Source organism: Euprymna scolopes, chromosome 3 (assembly GCF_053919585.1).
Source record: "Euprymna scolopes isolate OS-2025 chromosome 3, ASM5391958v1, whole genome shotgun sequence".
Taxonomy (NCBI): domain Eukaryota; kingdom Metazoa; phylum Mollusca; class Cephalopoda; order Sepiida; family Sepiolidae; genus Euprymna; species Euprymna scolopes.
The window spans coordinates 46,505,440-46,518,828 of record NC_136484.1 but is presented as its reverse complement, the minus strand read 5'-3'; positions in this window follow the sequence as shown (position 1 = coordinate 46,518,828).

Below are 13,389 nucleotides of genomic sequence, written 5' to 3'. Positions count from 1 at the left end.
GTTTTCCCATGTGCATCACTCATCAAAATTACAATCCGGATGAATGATAACCTTTTTTAATATTTTGCTGGATTTTATCCGTATTAATGAACGCTCTATTTAAATATCTGCCACAACGTATGCCCTACAAGTTAAAAAATGTTTGTTTGTTTGTTTGTTTTTTCTCTGAAATATTTTTTTATTGAAATCACTCTGGACAAGACATGAGGCCACTTGATTTAAGGAGCTAAAATAATAAATACTACTTAAATGTCAAAACGCACAACAATAAGTGTTAGATGGAATAGATACTAGCCTAGAAGACAGCAATTCTTACCTCTTTGTCAGAAACATCGCTCATGGAATGTGAGGACTAAAGGACAAAACAATGGACACGAGAGTTATGCGGCTGCCGAAAGGAGACCCAAGATTCACTTTCTAGACTTAATATATAAATAGAACTACCGATTCTAAGACAATTTACAAATACATGTTTTGCTTATGTTTGACGATTGAGTGATATTAGATCCGGTGTCAGGTTAAACACGTTCCTTTCATTGATTATTATGTTCTTTGATAACCATTATTCTTTTCTTTGTTGTTTTTTGTGTCTTGAACCATTGAAACATAGCAACATGCGGAAAAAGTAAGATCAAATCATTGCTGTAACCAGAAAAGAAGAAAGGTGACGAAGAGGCTGCTTGGTTAGGGCATTAAATTTTGGGAGATACGTAATTGATAATAGTTGAACTGACTACTGAGTTCTTGTTGCCATTAAAGAAGAGGTGAAGAGACGAACGTTTTAAACATTGTAGAAAAGAAACCAATTTTAGTGGGAAATGGAAATGGCTCGTTATAAGATAGGACAAACGAGAGAAAAAAAAATAGATATACATTTGTGAAGATAGGAAATAGAAATGTAAAACTACGCATTTGAGAATAAAATTCTAACGCAAATAATTTTAGAATTATGGAATTTCATTGTCTATCATTGATACCAAAAAATATTTAAAGAATTTAATCCAAAATAGAAATGTAATGTTTAAGGAATTTGGACCATAACTACTTCGAAGCTGTCTTGTCTTTAACAAGGTTTGGCCCATAGCTTCCATCCTGGAGGTATTTAATTCTCTTCCACTGCAAGAACTGTAATACCAAGGTCGGAAAGTGGGATTAAGATGTCAGCGCCCTCAAGGAGGGGGATTCTGACCTGCAAAAAGTGCCTTAGCAGCCGCGTCGGTGCCTCAGGCGATTAGCAATAAATTAACCCCTTTTCAAAGAGAGAAGGTAAAGCCCGGAAGGGTGGACCTCCTAGAACTGCACAGTAACACTATTACACCGCAATCAACAAGGACGTGATCATAACAGGAATGGTTTAATCTTTGTTGATTTTGGGGGTCAAGGATAAAATCCCGGACCTAGTTTCCATCCTGGATCTGACTCGTATGCTAATCTTAATGCGTTGGCTGAGGTTGAGGTCCTTCAATCTCTCTGTATCGATTCGTCAGCAATGTCTGCTTTCACTGTTCTGCATCGTATGCAGACTTAGTTTGACAGCTGATTGTATTACATTCAAGTACTCTGCCTGTGCCGATGACCTTACCACGCTTGTTATGAGTAATGATGAGGTTACAGTCGTCAACAAAGAAATTAGAATGTATGTTAGAAGAATTGCATATCAATCCAATCTTTTCAAATTCTTTGATCAATCTATGACTACGTCAAGTTCCATGGAATGCTCATATGCATGGTTCCTTGAGAATGACAAATGTACAATCGCAATGAAGCGTCCATTGCGCAGCTAATATCAATAAAATCATTCAAATGAATCAAATGTTATTCGATGCGATGATATGTCAGTATAACAGAGTGCGAGCGCGTGTATGCAAATGCCAAGGCGTGGGCGAAATGACGTCACTGTGAAGAAAAAGAGAAAGATTATAAAAAGAATGCGTGCACAGACAGACGATGACGTTCGAGAGGACAGAGGTCGGAGAGAAAGAGAACGATCATTTTTTATTCGGGGAAAGTACCCGGAAATAAATATCATTATTACCAAAAAAAAAAAAAAAAATCAATAAGAAAGGAGTCGAGTTATTACTTGTTCTATGTTCCTTGCGAAGTACTCTACTACAACGTGTTGGGTCTCAGGTGTCTACATGTTAACACGTGTGTAAAAACGTGTGTATAACGTTACATCAGAAAGAGAAAAAAAAGTTACTTTCTTTTGTTCAAACGAGAAGAAATCTAAAGTAAATGAATGTTTAAGACTTTTTTTTAGAATTTATATTCGTTAATGAAGTGGTCATTTTCTTTTTCGAAGATTGGATAGAAAATTTCACAGTTTATTTGAGTTTCTTTCACTTTTCAGTTTCATGAATCACGTTTTCTTTTCTTTTTTTTTTTTTGTTTTTTAATCGGACATTATACGAAAAATAGAATTGATTGAATAAGACAATTACACACACGTTCTGATGTGGAAAAAAGTTTTTAGATGAACCAATCAAATTGCAATTCTGAATTTTTGAGATGAGATTTGAATGTTTGTATTATGTTGATTAATCGGACTATCATTCTCATCTTGGGTGTTATTAGCCCAAGATGAGAATGATAGTCCGATTAATCAACATAATACAAGCAACCAATCAAATTATTTTTAAAAAATATATTATCGTATTTACTTTTATTGTATTGTATTTGCCCGGGAATAAAATGCGCTTAAATATAATATTTTGATTTGTTCAGATTTCTCATACATTATTATAGAGTCGTGATTTCAAAAGAACCTCTCTCCCACAGGAGAGACGTTGCGAGCCTGTCTTTGTTTTATCGTTACTAACATCGCAGGTGCTCGTCTGAACTCCAATCTCTGGTTCCCCCCCCTCGCCAATCTTTCACGAAAAACACCCGTCTAGCTGAAACCACTGTCAAAAGTTTTCCCCACTCCTTATCTGTGCCAAAATCAAAATGTAGATTCCATGAACAAAGCTTCTTTCTTAGAAGTGCATGCCTGTGGAACACTGTTCCGGTTGCCTGTTTCCCACCTGAATACAACCTGGATGTCTTCAAGTCCAATGTGAACAAATTCCTGATGAACCGCCTCTTTAAGTAAGACACTTTATCAGATCTCCAAAACTAACATACTGTACACACAATAACCTTTATCCCCGAGTGGCTTCCGGGCCTTGATAAGTGGTGACTACTTTGTAAAAAAAAAGAAAAAAGTATTTAGGTGCCATCAGCTAGAATCGAAACCGAAACTGTAGCATTCAAAGCTGGTGAGGTTACCACTGTACCAACTAAAAATCAAAAATAAACGGAGATGAATGTACAAAATGTTTAACGATTTTTTTTCAATTTTGACCTCTTAAAAACAATTTTAACCGACTAAAGACCCATAAAAGAACAGCCTGTAAAAAGTCCAATCATTTGAGGACCCTAACACCGCTCTGTGACTTTTAGTTTCGAATGAGATAGAGTTTGAAAATATGGAGACAGACAGACCGATAGACCAACAGACAGACAGTAATACAGCCATTTATATATTAGATTTTTTAAAAGATACGACTGACTGTCTATTGTTGTTAATGAAAACCATGAACATCATTGATGATGCTGTGACTTGCATGTAAAACTTTTTGTAGCAAGAGTTGCACAATCCCCAACCACACCTCTCCTGAGTTGGCGTTGTAGAATACCAGTGGAAAGTGGAGGTTCAGAACGGCTGGAAACAATGCAGAGATAAGCGGAGAGCACATATAGCGCCTAGAATTCTAAAATAGTCACCCATCTGGTATTAGCCAGGCTCAACATTGCTTAACTTTTGTTATTTGACAAGAACCAGTGTGTAAACATGATTATGCTGTATATTAAAAAAGATATAACTGGCAACTGATATCCATATTCATGCGTGTCATTTGTCAAAATTATTGAAAAAAGTATCTTCATGTATTGGATACTTTATATAAACTTTGACAAGTTTGTATACTTGCGCATTAGTGCCAGGAAGGGTGTATCTCTACATGGACCCTTTAGCTTGACAGACTTTGCGATATACTCGAGATCTGATATGATCCTGATTTTCAGCTATGGAAAAATTGGCCAAAAGTATTGAAAGAGATTAGCTGCAGCATGCCTGTGGGCCTAGAAATTTTTCATTGAAGTTGAGAGCGAAGGTCTGTTGCTGACATATCTGTCCGCTTCTCCTATATGGCCTTTCTGTGCTTCTACTTCTGTCAGATATGCTGCTAATTTTGCAGTGGGCATTATTCAAATCTTTAAGGCTTAATACATCCTCTATGGTCTGTCACAAAGTCTGTTACTCAAATCCGTTTAAAGACAGTCTAGATATGCCATGCATTAAGATTCGTCAACATACACTCCCACTATTGTGCCTGGATCGAACATATATGAGGAAAACAGTGGCTTCTAGAAGGAAGACACTAAGAAAGCCTTTTCAGCTTCTGAAGAACATGATGCTATAAACCAAAAGAAAAAAATAGCTTTTCAGAATTAAATATCGATTTGTTAGATATATTGCTATATGGGTCTAACTTGGAGAAATTAACCAACTTAATTTTGGGTGCATTCTAAAGTCGCTCATGAAAAAAATGACATGCTTATGATGAGTTAAAGACAGTCCCATTTTGCTAACCCTAACGCCAATATTTTGTTTGTTATATTTTTTAAATCAAGCTAAAGAAACTAAAGCCTATAGTAGCACCTTCTATATGCGACATCGCGGCTACAACAAGCTGCCATTACGATTTTGAATCTGTATTTAATGTCCAAGCCGGGTGCTGATTGGTGCAAACATTCAACTTCTCTAATTTAAAAAAAAAAAACAAAGTAAAAACTTTATTTTTATTAATTGATGACCGTTTATCAAGGCCAGATGCCACTTGAGGATAAAAGTTAATAAGATTGAATGATTGTCAGGTACAACTTTGTATACTTGAGTGTACGATTTTAAAAAGGAATCGGTTGACATCGGCTTTGAAGCTCGTAGTAGCATCAACTATATGCGACAACAACACGACTTTATCAAACTACTATTACAAGTTTGAATCTGTGCTTAATGTTTACGCTTGGAACTGATTGGTGCAAGCAATTGTAAAAAGCAAGAAACAACAGCAAAAAAAAAAAAAAAAAAAAAAATTTACACCAATACAGTAGAATTTAATTATCTACCAACCTAAATACTTTTAACATGCTAAAACAAAGTTTTTTTTTTGTTTTTTTATTTTTCTAATTTCAAAATATGTTGCACCATTATTGTGATGTTTAATTTGCAGTATATTTCAATTTAACTTTTATTATAAAAAGTTTGAGTTTATGATTTGTTTCTTGAAAAAAAATACCCTCTCTGAAAAAACAGGCAAAACTATCTGATAAAATATGTAAGCCTTCTGGGGAGCTAACTGCTTCAATATAATTCCAGAAACATATAGTGAGAAAACACGGAACATTTTATATATTGAATATACTATATTTATAATTTTTTTATGGTAGGAAGTTAAAATATGGAGTTTTTTGTGGGAGGGGGTGTGAATTAGCAATTTTTGAAAATTTCAGACGATGAAAGTTAAAAATCTAGCGATTTTCTGGAGATTTCTTTCTCCTGATCTCGCGGGTTTTTTTAAATCTCAGTTGCCAACACTAAAAGAATATTTTGGTCTCACTACTATAGGCTTAATGTAAACAGAATGTGTTTACAATATCGGTAAATTTTCAATGGGTTTAATCACACGATTATTGATAATGTAACCATGTGATTGAAATTTAATTTAAATTAACCACACGTGGTCGCTTTCCTATCAAATATTCATCGAAAAATGGTAGGTACAGACAAAATGAATGCCGACGCTCAAAGTGTATAAACATTTTGACCCCCCCTTTACTTAAAAATTCACCAAAAATCAGGAAATTAACCAATTTTAATGAAAATTTCAGTATTTATCAAATAATGATCGCAGAATATAATGAACTAATTATTTTTACTTAACTCTTAGTGAAAATGTTTTATTTTGTTTAAACAAAAATACCTTTACTAAAGTTATAGTTTTCAGTAGTAAATAAAAAACGCAAGAATTTTTATATATATATATATATATATATATATATATATATGTATATATATATATATAAATAAAGCATCGTAATTTGTAACAATAAAAAATAATTTTTACATGAACATTACGAAAAAAGCCCCTAAAGTCCGTATTAATGAATTCGATATAACTCGAAGAAAAATGAATTTCTCGCATACTATTCAGGAAATTAAAGATTCAATTAGATTCCTATTTCAGTCACCTAAATTATTTAGGGTGAAATGAGTTTAGGAATTTATAGCCAAACCTAAATATATTTTTTTTTTTTTTTGCTTAAAAAAAATAGCATTAATACAGTAAGTTAGGTAAAATTTGCATAGAATGATCTGCTTTACGGTTGTTGTAAAAATGGAACGGAAATTTGAATTTCGTTCCCTTTTAAATTCGGTACAGTTTTACATTATGTCCAACTCATCATTCACATTCAACACGTCAACTTTTATAGCTTTTCGGGTATGCTGACAAGGTTAGGGGTGTCTATTCCAAAAGCCGTTCTTAACATGGGTAGATTGGAGTGTTTATTCGTTGTAAACGTACCCGACAACCTATAAATGTCGACATTTCCAATATGAATGGTTAGCTGGACTTATGTAAAAAATAACAAAAAGATATACCAAACTGACTTTTTTGGAAATGGAATTATTTCCCTTTCGTTATTAACTTTTTTTTTTTTTTTAAATATTTTGTGTTTTATATACATAAAGTACAATTGTTGAATGTTACTGTTTTGATTATATTCGTTTGGGGGGGGGTACAATTAAAAAATTAAAAAAGATTAAAATGGAGCGAAATGTAAGTTTCCGTTCCATTTTTACAACAACCGTAAAACAGCGCATACTTAGCAAGTTTTATCGTAATTTATAAGCATAATGTTGAAACACTAAATCAACATTTTATTTATGTTTTTTGTATAATTAATGATGAAAGTATTTTTCTGTTTATTTTCTGAACATCTGTTAAAAAAAAAATAATTTATACATTCTCTTGCAAAAAAGAATCAAACTTTTCTCTACTGTCACCTAACTCTTTACAGTGTTCATGTAAAGCATTAATCTGTTCTTTTTATAATAAAAATTCTGTTTTCAAAGAGAAACGTTTAAAAAAAATAAGTGCAAGGTATCCTGAGAAAAAAACTTTCACCTAACAATTTATGGTAAAAAATTATTTTTTTGGGGGGGAAAAAAATAACAACTTTTATTGATTTAAAAAAATTGCAAAAAATAATAAAAGTAAATGAACGAACAAAATGCAATTTTTCTTGAGGAATGTGTTCGATTTTAACAAACTGAGCCACAGCAACGCGTGGCCGGGCACAGCTAGAGAGAGAGAGAGACAGACAGACAGAGACAGAGACAGAGAGAGAGAGACGGTGAGAGAGTTTTTTTTTTAAATTATAATTATCCACTGACACATGTTTCGTCATCTACAACTCATCATAATCCGCTCCCCATATGGGGGTACCAAACAGGTTAAGGGGAAAATTGTTCCCAACTCGTATTTAGGTAAAAATAAACTTTCATAAATAACTGAATTAATTCAAAACGTATCGCAAAAACAAAAACAAATAACACACACACACACACACACACACACACACACACATATATATATATATATATATATATATATATATATATATATATATATATATATATATACTAGCAAAAGTACCCGTCGTTGACGGAGTTCAAAAACAGCCTACAGAAAATGAACTCTGATTTATGAAAGTATGATAGGTTATGAAAAGGAAAGGTTGTAAAGAGATAGCTTCGAATTTGGAGGGTATCAAAACCAAAGTAAAATATGATGAAAGTAAAAATAAAATAGATGAACCCCATAATTTATTATACCATACCTGTTCACACTGAAACACTTATCACAATATTCTGTGGATCTATATTAAAATCCTTGTTAAACTTTGTGACATATTTACATTCTATGGAGGTCAGGCGCGAACGAACACCCCATAATTTTATTATACCATATTTCTTCAAACTGAAACATAATTATCAAAGTATACTTACGCAGATAGATATGAAAAGTTTTTATTAAAGTTTGTGCCCATTTCCATTCTATAGAGGCCAGGTGCGAACGCAGACTCCACAATTTTATTATACTATCCCTATTTAAGTTAAAACATACTTATCAAAGTATTCTTATGTACATCTATATCAAAAACACTCGTAAACGTTTTTTTTTTCAATTTTTTAATTTTTTATTTCCATACTTTGTGGACCAGGCGCGAACGCAGACCCCACAATTTTAATGAACCACTGTTCTTCCAGATCAAACATACCCATTCCTGTGTCTCAATACATCTCCTATCATTATATGTAATAAGTTTTTAAAAATAGCCAACCATATAGGAGCCTATTCGTGACCACACACGCACACACACACACACACACACACACACACACACACACACACACACACACACACACACACACACACACACACACACACATTCAGCTTTATATTATAGATATATTTACCGGACCCATTATATAAACAAAGAAAATTGCTCCAGGAAAATGCCTACTTCGGACCATTACTTGTGATGTGGATTACTCAAAATACAGTTTGGATCATTTTACCAAACTGCCATCAAAGACATTCACTTACGGATTTTACCATGCAATTTAGATTTAAATTTGTATATCCTTTTCATTAACTTCCCTTACTCTATGACATTTAAATACTTAAACAACTTTTAATTGTGATTTTCCATGTCTCACTGACTTTAGCAAATAAAGTGTAAACCATTATAACTATTTGCTAATATTTTCTCCTCCGAGGACATCGAAATCCTATAGGATAAGCAGTTAGAATATTTCAAATGTATTCTTTGTCTTACATAGAATAATAAAAATCTTTTGATTTGAAATTTAAACATTTCACGTCATAAATTTTTAAATTCATTGAATGACTAAAATTTGATATATATGTGTGTGTGTGTGTGTGTGTGTGTGTGTGTGTGTGTGTGTGTGTGTGTGTGTGTGTGTGGTCAAGGTCTGGTGCGAGCATGTGTTAAAAGCACACAGATGTCTTAGCGTCATACTGTGCTTCTCCCAGACAAATCAACCCCACGTGTATGTTGTGACCGCTGCCACGCAGATGGGGCTCTGATGAACGACAACTGTATAACTGGACCTCCACTGCCTTGTGGGCCAAGGTTTTTTAACCAAAGGCTAAGTGTAAGGTAACCCTGACAGAAACCTCCAGAGGAGCTTAGGCCCTGTAAGCTGTGGCATACATGACACACCGGTGTGTGGAGTATGCTCTGGTGTCCAGCAACCTAAATCCCAGTCATGGATCAAATGGCATGGTGGGTGGAGAGGGCTTCCGTAAGCCGTGGTGAAGGCAACCTCTATAGGAGAAGGAAACCCCTGATATAAAACCTGCGGCGACTACTGCTTCCAATGATGTTGACTTGCTCTTCTTTTTGTTTAAATGTGGCAGTTGTTTAGAGAGTGGGATTGTCTCAGTGCAAAAACTTTCCTTACTACAAAAAGCTTCAAGCACAGGCATTACTTGATATGCAATGGAATACACATTTTGCAATCAGTGTGTATCTCGATAACAAAAAGGTTGGCTTTAACCTAAAATGGCAAACGGACATTCAATGAGGACTGATGCAAATATGGGCGTCAATGGTAATAAGGGTTCTGGAACTTCAAGGGTCTGGCCTGGTAGGTGTTCAGTGCACTACAGCTTGGACCTGGTCGTCAGTGAATGTGCAGGACTGTAGAAAGTTCATAGAAGTGACCGTCTGGCACGTGCTGCTACTGTGCTCATGTTTGCGTCATTTGAGCCAGAGATATATTAAGTAATAGAAATACTCGAGAAAGAGTTGCTGTCATCATATGTGTGTGTATGTGTGAGTGTGTGTGTGTATGTGTGTATGTGTGTATATATGTGTGCGTCTGTGTGTATATATATATATATATATATATATATATATATATATATATATATATATATATCAGCAAGATATTGTCATATTGTCAGCAAGATCAATAAAATTGAGTTGGACAGTTCAAAAGGTAACCTAAGATAAAACAGACAATGCGTTATAAAATATGCAGCTTTTGTTTAATATCACTAATAGTAGAATAATGATTCTTTGATACCGTTGAAAGATTAAAAGATTTGTTGTTACACCAAACTGGCTGCAATGAATATGAGAGGCGACAGGTTAAAACGCTACTGGCAGACATAAAATTAAGAGTCAACATCAAGACTATTTCACTGAATTTAGGACAACGGGGAACTCTATTTGATCTTGTATTCTTCACATGCTACTTTACAACTGCCCTGTTACCCGTGTTCTGTTTCAATATCTATTATATTTTCTCATGATACCGGACACACCTCTTCCCGAATAGGAATGTGGCATCCATTTTTACTCACTACTACTTATCTACTCTATCTGCCACCAGTTTTAATCTGTGCTAATTTTTCATGGAATAATAAAAATTAAACAAAAACCTATTATTTCAGAATACGAAAGGAACTCTTCACGTTAGGATTCTTGAAACAAACGACAAATGTTTGCTAAGAATCTATATCGTATGGGTAGGAAAGTAATTTTAAAATTTTTAATTGCAATTAATTATTTTCTTCTAATAGTCTTTATTCAAAACAAACAATCCATTGTTTAGTGCATTCTAATAACGCTGCCAATACACAACAAACCACCATAAAATATGCAACCCATGTTTTGGAGCTAATTTGTTGCATTTTATAATTACACTAGCAGGGCTACCCGGCGTTGTCAAGGATCGTATAAAACAAAGAGAAGAAATGAAGTTGCATGTGAACAGTCTTGTGATTGTTGGCATATTGAGCAGTTTTTGATGATTATCATTTTCTATCTCGAGCAAAGCCAACTAGACCTTCTTGTATATAAACAGCATAACAAAACACAGTCACATTTTTTCCCGGCGGCAGTCTTTGTGTATATCTGCTCTATCCATGATATTGAGCACTATGGATTGACTAACATACCAATTATACTGTTAAAAAATTGTCTACCCATTTAATTAACCTCCTCAACATGCGACTATGACAAAATATATAAATTTTAACACATGTAATACCAAACTTAATTTTTTTCACATAATTTTAAGAATCTAAATGACATAATTTGCCGGAGGATGATGAAAATGTTCCAGTCGAAAGCGCTCGCTATGCAAAAACAAACATGGATCCAACTTATACAACTTTGATAAAAATATAAAAAGAATAATTCGGAGATTTATATTGAGCACTTTTTGATGATTATCATTTTCTATCTCGTTGCCATCAGTTTTAACCTGTGCTAATTTTTCAGGGAATAATAAAAATTAAACAAAAACCTAATACTTATCTACTCTGTTTGCCAGAGGCTAAGAAAGAGTTTAGTCTTTGAGTTGGTGGACATTTTATTCATATGAGAAAATTTCATGTTTCTAGTAGTATTTTCCGTGCTGATTTAAAATCTGAAGAGATCTCTAGACTAAATGTGCGCACTGTTTCAGAAAAAGGAAGATAATACAGGGTGTATCATTTACGGAAAAAGTCCATTTTCATGGTTCACTTTATATAGAGTGAAATTTAAATATGTTGTTTAACACATTTAAATATGTTGTTTAACACATTTAAGTATGTTGTTTAACACATTTAAATATGTTGTTTAACACATTTAAGTTTATCAACAAGAAGTTCATATGTCTATTCTCTTATATGATATTTTTATTTATTAAATTAGAAATTTTTAGCAAATTAGTCCTCGCGCAAAAGCGCACGACACAAAATAATAATAATATAATAACAATAACAAAGTCTTTCGCTAGCGAGGACTACTATTGAGCGTAACCAATTATACAGTCCTTTTTAAATTTTCATCTCTATTTTTCTCGTTATCTACTGAATATTTTTAATGCAACCTATATGAAATATATTCCTTATTAAATTGTAAAGATTTTCTATTCTGAAAGAAGTTTTAAAAAATCTAATCTAAAAAAGTTATTTTAAAGTTTTTGTTAAAAAAATTCAGATTTTCTCATTATTCAGACATGTATGACAAAGAGGGAGTTGCAAAAAAGAGTGTGATGTGAGGAGAATTACGAACTGAAACAGAGAGAATATCCAGACCTGTAATAATACAAAGAGGGGGTTGCAAAAATGAGTTGTGGTGTGAGGAGAAATGCAATCTGAAATAGAGAGCAGGAGAGTTTTTATAAATACATGCAAAATCACATTCATTTTTTTAAATCCAAATTAATAAATTAAATAGAATATAATCTTAAAAAGATACGATACAAGTTAAAAAAGCAGTTCATCCAAGGCATGAAAATTGTTAAACAAAATGTTTTTAATTTAGGTTTTAAAAATAAAGGTACAAGATTCAATTTTAAATTTATTTATCTTCAAAGTGCACTTTTATACATTTTACAAAGTAAGGTATTAAATTTTTATACCTTACTTTGTAAAATTTATAAAAGTGCACTTTGAAGATAAATAAATTTGAAATTGAATCTTGTACCTTTATTTTTAAAGCCTATAGTAAAAACATTTTGTTAAAATATTTTCATGCCTAGGATGAAATGCTTTTCTAACTTGTAAAATAACTTGTGTAAAGCCATATCAACGAAAACGTTACTTTCTATTGTCATATCAGTTTCTCAAATTGCAAATATCATCATAAACCACTTCAGTTTATATTCATTTAATAAAAAACATGAAAAGCATTTATATATGTTTCCAAATCTTGTGCTTTTTAAAAACCATAGATGGAAGAACTGTTTTCAAATATTTCTGGTGATTGAATGACTTTTCTTCTATTCACTTTTTAATGTAATTTTGTCACACATGCACATTGACTGATATACAAACCTTAATGCTTAGACTGACTTTGATATATATAAAAGTATATAGTAATAAGAGTTTTTTTTTCAGTTATGTTGAAAAAATTGTTATGAAATAATACATTTATAAAAGAAATTGAAAAATAATTGATTGTTCTCTAATCTTGAATGCTTATCTCATCATTCGCTATCTGAAGAGTCAGAATCTTCTATCTTATTGAACTGCTTCATTTCATTTTTTTTTCAACTGCATTAATACAATCTACACACTGGCGAAGGTCGGTACAAGGCATCTTATTGAACTGCTTCGTTTCATTATTTTTTTTTTTTTTCAACTACATTAATACAATCTACACACTGGCGAAGGTCGGTACAAGGCATCTTATTGAACTGCTTCATTTCATTATTTTATTTTTTTTTTCAATTGCATTAAAACAATCTACACACTG